Source organism: Myotis myotis, unplaced genomic scaffold (assembly GCF_014108235.1).
Source record: "Myotis myotis isolate mMyoMyo1 unplaced genomic scaffold, mMyoMyo1.p scaffold_m19_p_11, whole genome shotgun sequence".
NCBI classification, from domain to species: domain Eukaryota; kingdom Metazoa; phylum Chordata; class Mammalia; order Chiroptera; family Vespertilionidae; genus Myotis; species Myotis myotis.
In genome coordinates, this window is record NW_023416315.1 from 14,438,298 (window position 1) to 14,452,059 (window position 13,762).

The 13,762-nt window shown below is 37.9% G+C and overlaps 1 protein-coding gene across 3 annotated transcripts in view; it reads right to left on the reverse strand.

The window, feature by feature from the left end:
• Nucleotides 1–13,762, reverse strand: part of LHFPL3 (LHFPL tetraspan subfamily member 3) — a 466,692-nt gene that overhangs the window by 407,868 nt on the left and 45,062 nt on the right. The window lies entirely within an intron of this gene.

Consider the following 13,762-nt stretch of genomic DNA (forward strand, 5'->3'; position numbering starts at 1 on the left):
TAAAATCATAGTCTTTTGATTTAAAGTTTAAATGTGAATCCTGAATCCACTGTTACTATGTGACTATAGACAACTTACCCTCCCTTTGCCCGGTTTATAAAATGAGGATAATCAGAGTACCTACTGCATTAGCCTGCTGACAGGATGAAGAGAGAAATGTTATGTAAAGCATTTAGGAGAATGCCAGGCATGTAATAATTTCCCAGTAAATGTCAGCTATCGTTATTAGGAACATCTGGATTTTATTTTTACTTTGGTGATCATCTGATAAATTAAGTATTAAATGTACTACTGAAGTCAGCAATGAAAAACATTTCTTTTTGTTCAATTCTACATTATTAATAAGTAAAAGCACAGGAAGGAGAAATAATAGTTTTATGCCAGAAAATATTATGAGAAAATAATATTGCAAAGGCCATTTTTTTTACTTCATTCTATAATTGTACTGAAATTGTTTTGCTAAGCTCAAAAAAAGAATCATTGGAAAAACAGACTAATAAATCTCATCATGATTTTACTTTAAGTAAAAAGTAATAGCTCTGAGATAGAATCAATGCTATTAAAGGACTACCTAACTGAATTTATTAAAAACAAATCTCTCTCTCTCTCTCTCTCTCTCTCTCTCTCTCTCTCTCTCTCTCTCACACACACACACACACACACACACACACACACACACCTCCTTAAAAATCCAAGTAACTAAAGTAGATGTAACAACTTGATGAGTAGGTTTTATGGATCTGATCAATTAGTTGCCAGATATCAACAATAGATCAGGATGCCCTAGTTGGTTTGGCTCAGTGAATAGAGTGTTGGCCTACAAACTGAAGGGTCCCGGGTTCGATTCCAGTTGCGGGCTCGATCCCCCGTAGGAAGCAGCTGATCAATGATTCTCTCTCATCATTGATGTTTCTATCTCTCCCTCTCTCCCTTCCTCTCTGAAATCAATAAAAAATATATTTAAAAACAAAAACAATAGAGCAGGATGAAACAACAATTTTGACAACAACCTAATTTTCACCTCCTTTATATAGGTAATTCCACAGACATTTATTTTTGTTTAAACTACCAGGATAATAAGCTATGAACTCAAGGCATGCACAGGTCATAAAAGGCAGCATAGGATGAAAATACAAAATGATTCAATAAAAATATAGCTAGGCTCATAGGGAACTGGTTGCTGGAAAGAAAAATAGTACCACCTACTTACCTGAGTTTTTTAGGTCAGAAACATGGAGCTCAGTTACTCTGTTGCCTAACACAGACACAGGCAGAGGTGGAAGACCAAGGAGACAGAACTATTAGTCTGACCTAGTGCAGTTTATCTTACACTTTTATGGTTCGATTCTGATTCATTTTATGACTGGAGAGGTGACTACTGTGATTTACTATTACTAACCAGAATAAAAAAAAACAGAAACCTTGATTCTCAAGCCAGACTTTACTTCCCAAAATACTCTCTAAAGTACAGCAGCATTTCTCAAACAACTTTACTTCAGTAAAAATGGACCTATACTCAAATGATCTTTCATGAATCATACAAGCAATTTAAAAAAGTCTCTCTTTTAGCTAAGACTTCAACTGTAAAGATGTTGAATTAAATGTAATTATATTTTGAAAATGAAAAAAAAAAATGTTTAGTTTCAAATATTTAAACAATGGCTATTTCACCAATACCTAGTATAGAAAGTAGGCAAACCAGAAATAATTGTCTAAGTGACCTCATTAGAATAACTGTTTGAAGATTTAGCTTATTGAGCAAGACACAAGACACCATGCTTTGCAACAGTATGATAGAGCTCTATTATTTCTCCCGAGCAAGGTCAGCAATCTTTTTCTTTAATGGGCTAGAAAGACACTCTAGGCTTACAGGCCATATGACTCTGAGCTCCTCGAATTATGCTGTTGTAGCACCAAAAAAGGCCATAGACAATATGTAAATAAATGAGTATGATTGTGTTCCAATAAAAATTTACTTATAGACACTCAAATTAGAAATTTATGTAATTTTCACATATCATAAAATATTATTCTCTTGATTTTTTTCAATCACTTAAATATTTGACGATCATCCTATATAATAACAGGCTAATATGCAATTCAACCAAACGGCGGAATGACCGGTCTCTATGACATGCACTGACCATCAGGGGGCAGGCGCTCAACACATGAGCTGCCCCCTGGTGGTCAGTGCACTCCCACAAGGGGAGTGCTGCTCAGCCAGAAGCCGAGCTCACAACTGACCAGCACAGCAGCGGTGGTATGGGCCTCTCCTGCCTCCGCAGTAGGGCTAAGGATGTCCAACTGCTGCCTTAGGCCCGCGCCCCTCAGGGCGCGGGCCTAAGCCAGCAATTGGACATTCTCTGAGAGCTCCCAGACTGTGAGAGGGCACAGGCCAGGCTGAGGAACCCCCCTGAGTGCATGAATTTTCATGCACCAGGCCTCTAGTTCTTAGATAATGAGCCACACAAAACCAGTTGGTAACCAGTTTGACTGATCTCTGCTCTAGCCAAAGCTCAGGAACCCCCATTCTAGGCTTTCTGTCCCACGAAAGAGTGAGAGCACCTGTGCTCCCTGAGGACAACTTTGATTCCCAGTGCCACCAAAACCACAACTCATCTTAGCAGGATCCTGAAGATCCACTTTATATTCTTCCTTCATTTTTCCCCCTCCAAAGATACCTTAAAACATACTTTTTAAAAATGGTATAAAGAATGTGAGAATTAAAAACTTATCCAAAGATCAAAATAATGCATTCAAAAGAATTGAATTGCTCCATCAATTGTATCTTTTTCTTAGGTAGTCACTCATGAACAGAATTTTTGAAGTGCCTACTCTGCACAATGCCTTGAGATACTGAGGATGCAGAGATGAATAAGACATGGTCCTTGCCCAGAAGGAGCCCAGAGTGGACCTTGGCAGACAGACAAGTCTTCCATCACACTGTGCTGTGCCAGCACCCTCACCTCGCCTCAGGAGTGCCCAAGTCAAATGCCCAATCCTTGCTTATGAGGCAAAAGTTTCTCTAGGATGATATTTGAGTCTCCAAGAAAGAGTAGAGTCTGCCAGATAAGGTGAACTGAGCAACATAAGCAAAATCTATTGGCAAAGCCCTTGGCTCTAAGTAAACCAGACACAAGATCCTAATTTAAACTTTTATACACATTTACATTACTTAGGTTGTGGGATCTCCCCACCTCCCTGGAATTTGGTTCTGGGGATGTTAGTGGATTAACTGAGGAGACAACAAAGTAATAACAAAGAGGGCTTTTAAAACCTGCAGCACTTCCAGTGGGAGTAAATATTCAGCTAACCAAAGTGGTCACTGGTCGGAACCCTTTTTTGATAATCTTTTTGAGTTTATCCTGTTATCTCTGATTATACCTCGTGGCATCCTGCTAAATAATTGCTCTTGCTTCTCTGTGTTTTACAACTTCTAAATGTTTGTAGACTGTTATTATCATTCTGCCCAAGTCACTTCAAAGCCAAGCTAGGCATTCTTTGCTACTTTAATCTTTCCTGGTAAATTAACTCCATTATTTCCTTCATAATTTGTATTATTTTTTTTCTTGTCACTGGATTCCTTCTTTAATTTTCTGAATCTTTTTCTTAATGAAAGGTCCACAGCAAGCCACTCAAATACCACTAGCAAAAACAGAGAATGTGTAATTTTATTTATGGCTGTTTTTAGTATAAATCTAGTTTGTCTTGACTTATACTTTCTAAATATTTTCTTTCCGACTTTGAACTTCTGAAAAATCTCTAACACCAAGAAGATACCTTGTATCTTCTTTTCCCTTAAACAAAATCTATTTGAGTTTGGGATTTCTGCTTTTGTTTTTCAAATTTTAAATCATCCAAAAGGTTACACTGATTTGGTTTTCTTCTCCATTGACCTCTGTCCTTTTCTATTTGGTAAATACAAATTATTTTCTGGCCTTCTGAACTCTGCTGAAATTGATTTGGCTGTTTTTATGTAATGAAAATGTTAGCTTGAGTATTATGCCAAGTATATTTTTTAATTCCATTCTACAGCCTTTGAAAAATGCACAAAAATATTTTCTCTCAGATTTTCTTTTCCTCCAAGAATCTCAAGGATCTTTATAACTAATTTGGGATAAATGGTAGAAATGGACCTAGAGCAGGCATGTTCTATTGTGCTTAGAGTTTGCCGCTGAGAATCTTGACTTTCTCCTCACATAATTCATTACTTGTGCTATGTCAGATCACTAGGCGGGGAGTGAGAGCCCTTGCCATTGGCAGGGGAGAGGTGAGGTGACCAAATAGGGCCCAGACTGAGCTGGAAATGGCCCCAGGCCTCCTCTCTAACAATCAGGAAAACCATATGCATGTTGTTACTTCTATAGAACTCCAGTACAAATGCCAATATACTCCAGTGTAAATTCAATCGCTCTAAATAACAACAGCAATGTGATGAGGCACACTGAGAGTTCACTAAGACTTTACAGATGGTGGCTGTCCTCACCAATGGGGAGTATTTATAAAAATAATCCCAAATGATGATAATGCAAACATTGTAGGAAAGTTTTAGAGAGGGAGGAGATTGAAAAATTTGAGGTGAAGATATCGAGAAAAATTTTGAAATGTCTGGTTTTCACAGAAATTATGGAGACTGGGCCAATTGAGATAGTGACAAAGGGTATTTGAGTTTGTTAGTTTGGCTGAGTAAAAAGAATATTGTCTCTGGGGTCAAATTTCTAGATTTTTTTCCTTTACCTCCTATGAAATCTAATAAAAAACCAGATGACAAGTAATAAAACACTGGAACTGTTAGGCAAGCATTACTCATAAACGAAAGAACCTCAGTATGATCGGTATAGAATATTTTCTTTCCCTCAGCAAAATGGTAACTAGATGGCTTCTCATGAATAACCTTAAAAATATGCTCCTGGGTAGCTGAAAGAATTGACCTACCAGATAGGGTTAATTATGTTCTCCCATTAATTAAAATCTGCCAGATATAACTTTAGTTGCAATATAATTTAAGCCAAATTGTAGTAACAATAGCCAAAGCCGGTTTGGCTCAGTGGATAGAGCGTCAGCCTGAGGACTTAAGGGTCCCGGGTTCGATTCCGGTCAGGGGCATGTACCTTGGTTGCGGGCACATCCCCATTGGGGGATGTGCAGGAGGCGGCTGATCGATGTTTCTCTCTCATCGATGTTTCTAAGTCTCTATTTCTCTCCCTTCCTCTCTGTAAAAAATCAATAAAATATATTTTAAAAAAAACAACAAAAAAACAAACAAAAAACAACAACAACAAATTGTAGTAACAATAGTTAATTGGCAGGTTCAGACACTTCTGTATCCACTATCACAGCTCAGAATCAATGTCTTCAGTAAGTAACTCGACCCTGGATGACTGCTCAGAGATATTAACCCATGAAAATACCTGGCAGATTAGTTCCAATTTTCTCATAGAGTCTTTATATAGCCTTTAATACCCTTGCCTATCTTGGGTAGCCACTCCACGGTAACATAATTGCCTTAAGAACAGAAGAGCTTAATGGAATTCTCAGACAATTTACTCTGATCTCACCCAGTTACAAAGTAGATGTGGAAAAATCATCAGAGCAAAAGTAAGTGATAAATGAAAATCTTAAATTGCCCAGCAAATTTAAAATTCAACAAAACACCAACACTCTCCAATTTCAAACACCTGAGTACCTACATGCTTACTCTAGCACCCCAGAGCTGCACCAAGGCCTTGCCCGCCTGAGAACCCCTGATGTCCTCTCACTCTCCTGGACATCAGGACCCGATCACAGAAACTCTCTACCCCTCAGAAAACTCCACAGTAAGTGACATCTTCCCCCCAATTCTGCGCCACCTTTTAGCAGCACACAGAAGCACTGACATTAACCTCAGTCTTTAGAAATGGAGCTGACTGTAGAAAGCACTCATTGCAGAAACTGGGGATATCAAACAAATAACACTTAATCCACACTCTCAAGACACTAAGACCAGCAAGGGAGAAAACCAGGCAGACCAGTCAGGGTGAGAGGACCTGTGATGGACGAACATGGAGCTTCTATGAAGAGTACCAGGGGACAGTTTTGTCAAGGAAAGTTTGCTGAAGGAAGGAAAATAGAAAATTTTCAGTGATGAACAGAAACCTAAGAGTGAGGAACAGCATATGGCAGTTGTCCAGGCAGCTTAGCATTGTGAGGCTATAATAAAGTGTGAAAGGCAGGAAGACTTCAGCTTGAACTCCTTGCTAATAATGGCTGGAGGATACTGAGAAGTTAGTTACCTTATTTCTCTGTGTCTTGCTTATCTCTTCTGTGTAATAAAATAATAAACACATGGTGGATGTGAGAATTAAATGAGGCAAAACATGGAAATGCTTTGTAAATTGTAAAGCATTAGACATGTTAGTTATGCTTTCACTGGGACAATATTTCACCTGCCTCCTCACTTAGTCCTAGTTTCGCCACAAAGTGAGGAAAAAGAAAATCCACAAATTACATGAATAAAATGATCCAGATAGAACAGCAATAGATTACTAACTCTGACCAGGAGTAGTTTGCATATATGATACCTGTTCAGGAAATGATATCTGAGAACAGGAATGACCCTTGGAGCTCTTTCTCATGCTTTTCACATGGAAGGTAATACAGAATTGCTTCCAGGGGAAAGGATCTAACTCAAAACAAGTGGAAAAAGCACTGTGAACTTTTTAAAAACCGACAATGACTCATTTACTTCTGCAGTTCACTCTAGACTTCATGACTGGCAAAAACCTTCACAGGAAGGTTTTATAGAGCTGTGATATGTATGTTTTTTTAAAAGTTGAGAAGAAGCTTTAGATAACAAAACAAAATAGGTAAATGAACAGAAAATACTACCAGTGTTAAAAATTAAAAGGAGTTGGTTTTTCATCCTGAAAGAGAGAAATTTAAAATAAAGTCTCACCCTATCTGACAAGAAATTGCACGTTTAAGTGGTTCTGCTTTTTGCTATCTCCACGGAGCTCAAGATAAACTTTTCACCTACAGGAGCCTTTACGGGTGCTATTAACATGGACTGCCTTTTCCGTGTTCGCTGTCAAATTCTCACTTTCCCTTCAAGGCTCAACCTTATTTTCCCCTCCTTTTTAGAACTAAACACTCCTTGGTTTACTCCCTTTGTACACTGCTTCTTTTCTGGTTGTCCACACCCCTCCTTCTGCCTGTCAGGTAGTAGATACAGTAAGTATGTGAGCAGACAGAAGAATCTAGCTATTACAATGACAGCTAAACTGCTCAGAAATGTAAAAAAACACACACACACAAAAAACCCCCACAGGTTAACTTTTTAAACTGACTATGCACACACAAATTAGAAATAGCTTTAATCTTAAAAATCTCCATTTGTTAATCATGTTAAAATGAGCTGTGTTTATTACTAAGCTATCCAATACTTAATAAAACAACTATAAGCTTCTTGTAAATCAAATCTTTAGAATCCCTTCCTCCTCTGTGTCTTTCAGGCAATGAGGCGTATAGTAGATGTTGGGTAATTGTGATATTAAAATGAGCTCTCTAAGCAAGAACCAGTCACAGCATATGGCAGTGTTGATCCTCAGAAATGATGGCTAGTAATTATAACTAATTAATTTCAATTGTCTTACTAATGCTAACCAGAATGTTTAAAAAGGAAATATGAATGTATATATTTAAATTTTCACCCATAATTTTGTTTTAAAATTAATTCTCCTGATAAAAATGTAGGAAAGTAAACTAAAACTAGCCAAAAACAAATATAACATGCTTGCAGGGAACTTCTTTACCCTTTTTTTTTTTTTTTTTTTTTTTTTTTTGAGAAATGGCTATTTACTTCTCTCTAATCATTAAAAAATAAAATAATTTTCAAAGAATCAGAAAACTTAGAAGGATATAAAAAAGAAAACTTAAATGACCTAAATTATATCACCAGGCCCATTAATTGATAATATTTCTGAAGTTATCTTTCCACACTTTTTTTTGCAAGTCTATTAGTTTGAGGACCAGAAGCATCAACATTACCTGAGACCTCTTGAAAAATGTATCGCAGGCCCCATCCCAGGCCAACTGAATCAGAATTGCATTTTAATAAGATTCTGCAGGTGAGTTGGTGCATATTAAAGTTGAGAACTACTAAATCAGTTTTTAGTTTACTTTGCCAAAACATTGAGCCAGAATTTGTATAACAGTTTTATTGAGATAAAATTCATACCGTACAATTTACCCTTTTAAAGTATATAGATCAGTTTTTAGTATATTCAGAAAGTTGTATAGCCATTGCTACTCTGATTTCAGAACATTGTCATCCTCCTCCCCCAAAACCCATACCCATTAGCAGTCGCCCTACTCCTCCTACCTCAAGCCCCCCAACAACCATTTATCTATTTTCTGTCTGTAAGGATTTGCGTGTTTGGGAAATAGCATATAAATGTGGTCTTTTGTGGCTGGCTTCTTTCACTTAGCATAATGTTTTCAATATTCATCATGTCTTAGCATGGATCTATACTTCATTTATTTTTATTAAGTAATATTCTATTGTATGGTTGTATGATATTTTGTTTATTCATCAGTTGATGTACATTGTTTGGTATTTTCTCCCACTTTGTGGCTATTGTAAACATTCATGTACAAGTTTATGAACATGTATTTTCTTTTTTTAATGTATCTTTATTGTTGAAAGTATTACAGATGCCCCCCCCCCTTTTCTCCCACTGGACATATATTTTCATTTCTTTTTGGTACATGCCTAGGAGTGGAACTGATAGGTCATATAGTAACACTATGTTTAATTGTCTGAGGAGGTCTAATTACCCTGGCTGGAACCTCCATACAATGTTGATTAGCAGTTATGAGAGTGGATATTCTTGTCTTGTTTCTGATCTTAAAAGAAAAGCATTCAGTCTTTTGGTGCTTTTAATAGTCTCTTAGCTGTGGGTTTTTTATATTTTTTTTATCAGGTTGAAGAAATTCCCTTCTATTCCTAGTGTGTTGAGCATTTTCATCATAAAATAAAATATTACATTTTGTCAATGTTTTTCCTGTGTCTATTGGAATGATCATGTGGTTTTTGTCCTTTATTCTATTAGTAAGTTATATAACATTGATTTTTCTGATTTCAAATAAACCTTATATTGCCGGGATAAATCCCACTTATTCATGGTATATAATGTTTTATATGTGACTACATTAAGTTTGCTAGTTTTTAGATGAGAATTTTTATGTCGGAATTTATAAAGGATATTGGTCTGTAGTTTTCCTGTGATATCTTTGTTTGATTTTGGTATCAGGGTAATACTGTTCCAATAGTGTGAGTTGAGAAGTATTTGCCTCTTTTTTTCTTTTTACACAAGTTTATGAAAAATTGGTGTGATATTCTTCTCTTTGGACACTTTATGCTACCTCTTGGTTAACAGTTTTAGTGAAAAGTCAGCTTTATAAGCATCTCTTATACATGATGAATTGTTCTTCTCTGGTTACCTTCAAGGTCCTGTCTTTCAATGGTTTGACTATAATGTTTCTAGGTGTGGACTCCTGAATTTAGCCTACTTGGAATTAGCTGAGCTTCTTGGATGTTTAGACTGATGTTTTTCATCAGTTGGGGGCGGGGGGCAATATTTCTTCAATATTCTTTTGTCCCTTTCTCTCTCTCTTCTCTCATACCTCTCCCCTAGGACTCTTGTTATACATATATTGATAAGCTTCATAATGTCCACAGATCTCTGAGACTCGGCCAATTTTTCTTCATTCTTTTTCTTTCTGTTCCTCAAATTGAATAATCTTGATTGAGCTTGTTTCTCTTTTGCTGGTTCTTTCTTCTGCCAGCTCAAATCTGCTTTTGAGCCCCCAAGTGATATTTTTATTTTGGTTTGTGTACTTCTCAATTTCAAATTTTCAATTCAGTTCTTAATAATTGATCTCTTTATTAATAGTTTCTATTTGGTAAGACATCATTTACTTTTCCTTGACTCTTTACACATGATTTCTTTTAGTTCTTTTAATATATTCATAACACTGATTTAAAGTCTTTGTCCAGTCTTGGCTTCCTTAGGGATAGTTTTCACTGACTGCTTTTTTTTTTCTTGTGTAGGGCCATACTAAACATATAATTCTTTGTTGAAAAGTGAATATTTTTTCTAACCCTAATATAATGTGCCAACTTTGGAAATCAGACCCGCCCCCGCCCCCCCTACAACGTCTGTATTCTAGGTTATGTGTAGCCGTAGAAGTCTTGGCTCAGTTAGCTTAAAGGTCAGCTAATGGCTGAACAAATATTTTATTAATTGCCTTGAGCCAACTGTTTCCCAGCCTTCTCTGAGGGGCTCTATGTGTGCTCTGGGCCACACTGGCAATGCTCTGAAGTTTGTAACTCTGCCTTAGTGCCTTCACTTCCTGCTGGTACAGAGCCTCAACATCAGCCAGTCTCAGGTAATCTTCATATTCTCTGGTGTTTACCGACATGATCACAACCTTGTACGTGGCCTTCTAGATCCCCAGGACTATGTGTGGCAGAGCTCTCCTATGGACATCTCACACTTTCTCACACTTTCTTTTCAGTTTGGGTGCAGGCTCTTGTTTGCCCCAATTGGTATTGCAGCCTCAGGCATGTGTGATATCAAATAATTGCCAGTAGCTGTTTTTTACACTCTCCTTGGGGTAGAAGTTCTGCAGAGTGAGCTCTGAATCAGATCAAATAGTAATAATGCCTGTGAACAGAGCTTTTCCATGGAACTGTGAGACAGGTCAAAGAATAACAATCCGGAGATGGGACTTTCTGAAGCATTCCTAACCTGCTATGCCCACTCCAGTAGCTGCGAGGCTGCGGACTGCACAACTGCCATGGTTGTCAGGTTGCTAGTACTCACGGCTGCTGCAGAGCTAGGAGAGGGGGTGGGTATAGGAACAATAAAAATGCCATAAATATCATTGTTCTTATTGAGATTCAGCTCTTTTTCTTGAATAGCTGCTTCTCAGATTTTTGCAAGGCTTTGGTTTATTTCAGAGCTCAAAAATTTGATTTGGATCACCTTTGCCACTGTTCTTATTGCTTTTATGGAAGTTCAATTTTTGGAGGTTCATTCCAGAAGTGCTCCCTCCTTTTAAATTTTTTAAATAAGTATTTTAAAACTTCTGTACTAACGGAACAGAAGAACAGAATGTGACAGTAGATGCATTAATCTTCCATTTAGAACCACTTATACAGTGTACTGCATTATAACATAGTTTAAAAAATGCAGTTACCTTAGCTCACTCTAGCATTAAAGTAAAACTTTATATCTTGAAAGAATGAATGACTGGATTGTTCATGAGTGGGTGAATGGATGAATGAGTGAATGCATGCATAAATGATGAAAATCCATCCTCACAGGGAGCTCAAGTGTCACCAAGAGAGACAGGCTGGCTGCCTACCAAGATACCTTCTAAAGAGGTAATCATTATCTTGGTGATCTCACCCTGGTGCCAAGTCTGGCCTTCAGCTTTGCAGACTCAGCTTAAAGCCAGTCTTGTCAGCACATAAGTGGGGCCATATCTCTTGGACAGCTTCTCATTAACCCAGCTCATAGAGATCAGAATGCCAACCTATTAATTCACAATAAGAACTATAAATGCCTTGAGGACCACAATAATTATATTAGCAGGTCTGGTGCATTTTCTCCCTGTAGGTAGATCTACATGGGCAGGCAAATCCTTTTGAGAAATTTTCCAGGTGCGCCAAAAAAAAAAAAAAAAAAAAAAAAAAAAAGACAATGAAAACTGTTATAAAATTCAAATGTTTAAAGATATGGGGCTACTAAAGCTTGAGAATCTATTAAATCTTAACTTCTGCCTTATTCCTGGTGCTTTGGGAATAATATGAAGATAATAGTTTAGAAATAATGTGGAGATAATCTTACCGCAAAAGGAGTGTGTTGGGTTATGGGAGGCTAGCGGGAATAAGCACCCCTTTGTGCTTCTTGGGGGCCATCCCAGCCCTTTTTTTGAACGTTGAGCCCAGCGAGGAGTTAAGGCTGCAATGCCCAACGGGGATGGAGAGGGAGGCTGATGCTGGAACAAGAAGAAGTAGCCTGACCTGTGGAGGGTGAAAAGGGGTTGGGGGGTTTGGGGGAGTGGTTCCACAGCGGCAGAGGCATACAGTCCCTCATTCAGAAAGCTGGACATTCAGTACCCACATGCTCACAAGCCGAAGGTTTTCACATGGACCATTCCAACTACACTAAGGTAACCTGTAGAACTCTTCACAGCAAAACACAACCAAGACTTAATTTCCTAACCGCTGCTTACCCCTTCGTGTGAAAGATTTCCCTCTCCTGGGCAAGTTTGAATGGTTCTCCCCAAGATCCTCTTTGCTGATTCCCCTTTTAATCTGGGCCATTTCTGAACGAACCTTCTATTGATATGTTCATTCTTTAGTCTTTGGCTTCATGCAAGTCCCTGGAATCGACTTTACAGATAACTGCTCTGACCCAAGTTCTAGGAGGCATCTCAGTTTTGCTGCTACCTCTTGACTCTGCCTGCCACCCAGTTTTGTATTTATTGTATTTGAATCGAACAAGTTACTATGCCATCTGGCCTCCAAATAAGACTCCTGATCCTTCTCCTTTCCCCTTTACCCGCTGTCTAGTATTCTCTCTCTCCATTTCGTTCTTAAGCCTTTTATTTAATCTCCCTCAATTTCTGCAGTTAAAACCATTTTGGACATGCTTATTCACTAGGTCTCTACTTCTCCATCCTCAATACCCTCAGTGGTTGGTTTCATTTAGTTTCCTTTGTCATCATTATTACCCACTATTTAACTTATTTTCCCATATACTCTCCTCTGAGTATTCAAAGTTTCTCTCTTTTCTATTTCTTCTGCCAGTACAGGTTGCAGGTGGAAAAGGAAAAGCCAGGTGAGTCACATTCATGTCAGCCAAGCTTCCAGGATTCAAAAACCCTCCTAATTGCTGAATGAAGGCAATGCTAAGGTTAGATAACTAATGACATGCTTAAAAAGAATTCCACCAGCACACAGACATGAGCTCCACTGACATTCAAGATCCAAAACAACTTTGATGAGGGTCCACTTCACCTGACAACAGACAAGGAAAAAAGGACCACCTCTTTCTTGCCTTAAGACTTTAAAATATATATTTTTTTATTGATTTCAGAGAGAAAGAGAGAGGGGAAAACAGAAACATCAATGATGAGAGAAAATCATTGGTCAGCTGATTCCTGCATTCCCTCTACTTGAGATCGAGCCGGCAACCGAGACATGTGTGCTGACCAGGAATTGAACTGTGGCCTCATGGCTCAGTGATGGCGAACCTATAACACGCGTGTCAGAGGTGACATGCGAACTCATTTTTTTTATTTTTTTTTGTTAAATGGCATTTAAATATATAAAATAAATATCAAAAATATAAGTCTTTGTTTTACTATAGTTGCAAATATCAAAAAATTTCTATATGTGACATGGCACCAGAGTTAAGTTAGGGTTTTTCAAAATGCTGACACGCCAAGCTCAAAAGGTTCACCATCACTGTCTGACTCACAGGTCGAAGCTCAACCACTGAGCCACACTGACCAGGCTTGCCTTAAGACTTTAAATACTATCAAAAAGAGAAACAAACTAGCAGCAAGGTCCAGGTTTACAGATGGCAACATATTTCCATCCAGAAATCAACTAAATTTACAACATTGCTCCTTAGGAGAAAAGATCATTTCCTTTGTGGAAACACTTAAAAGAGAAGCCAGGTGCTATGTATTCAATCAGCAAATGCTA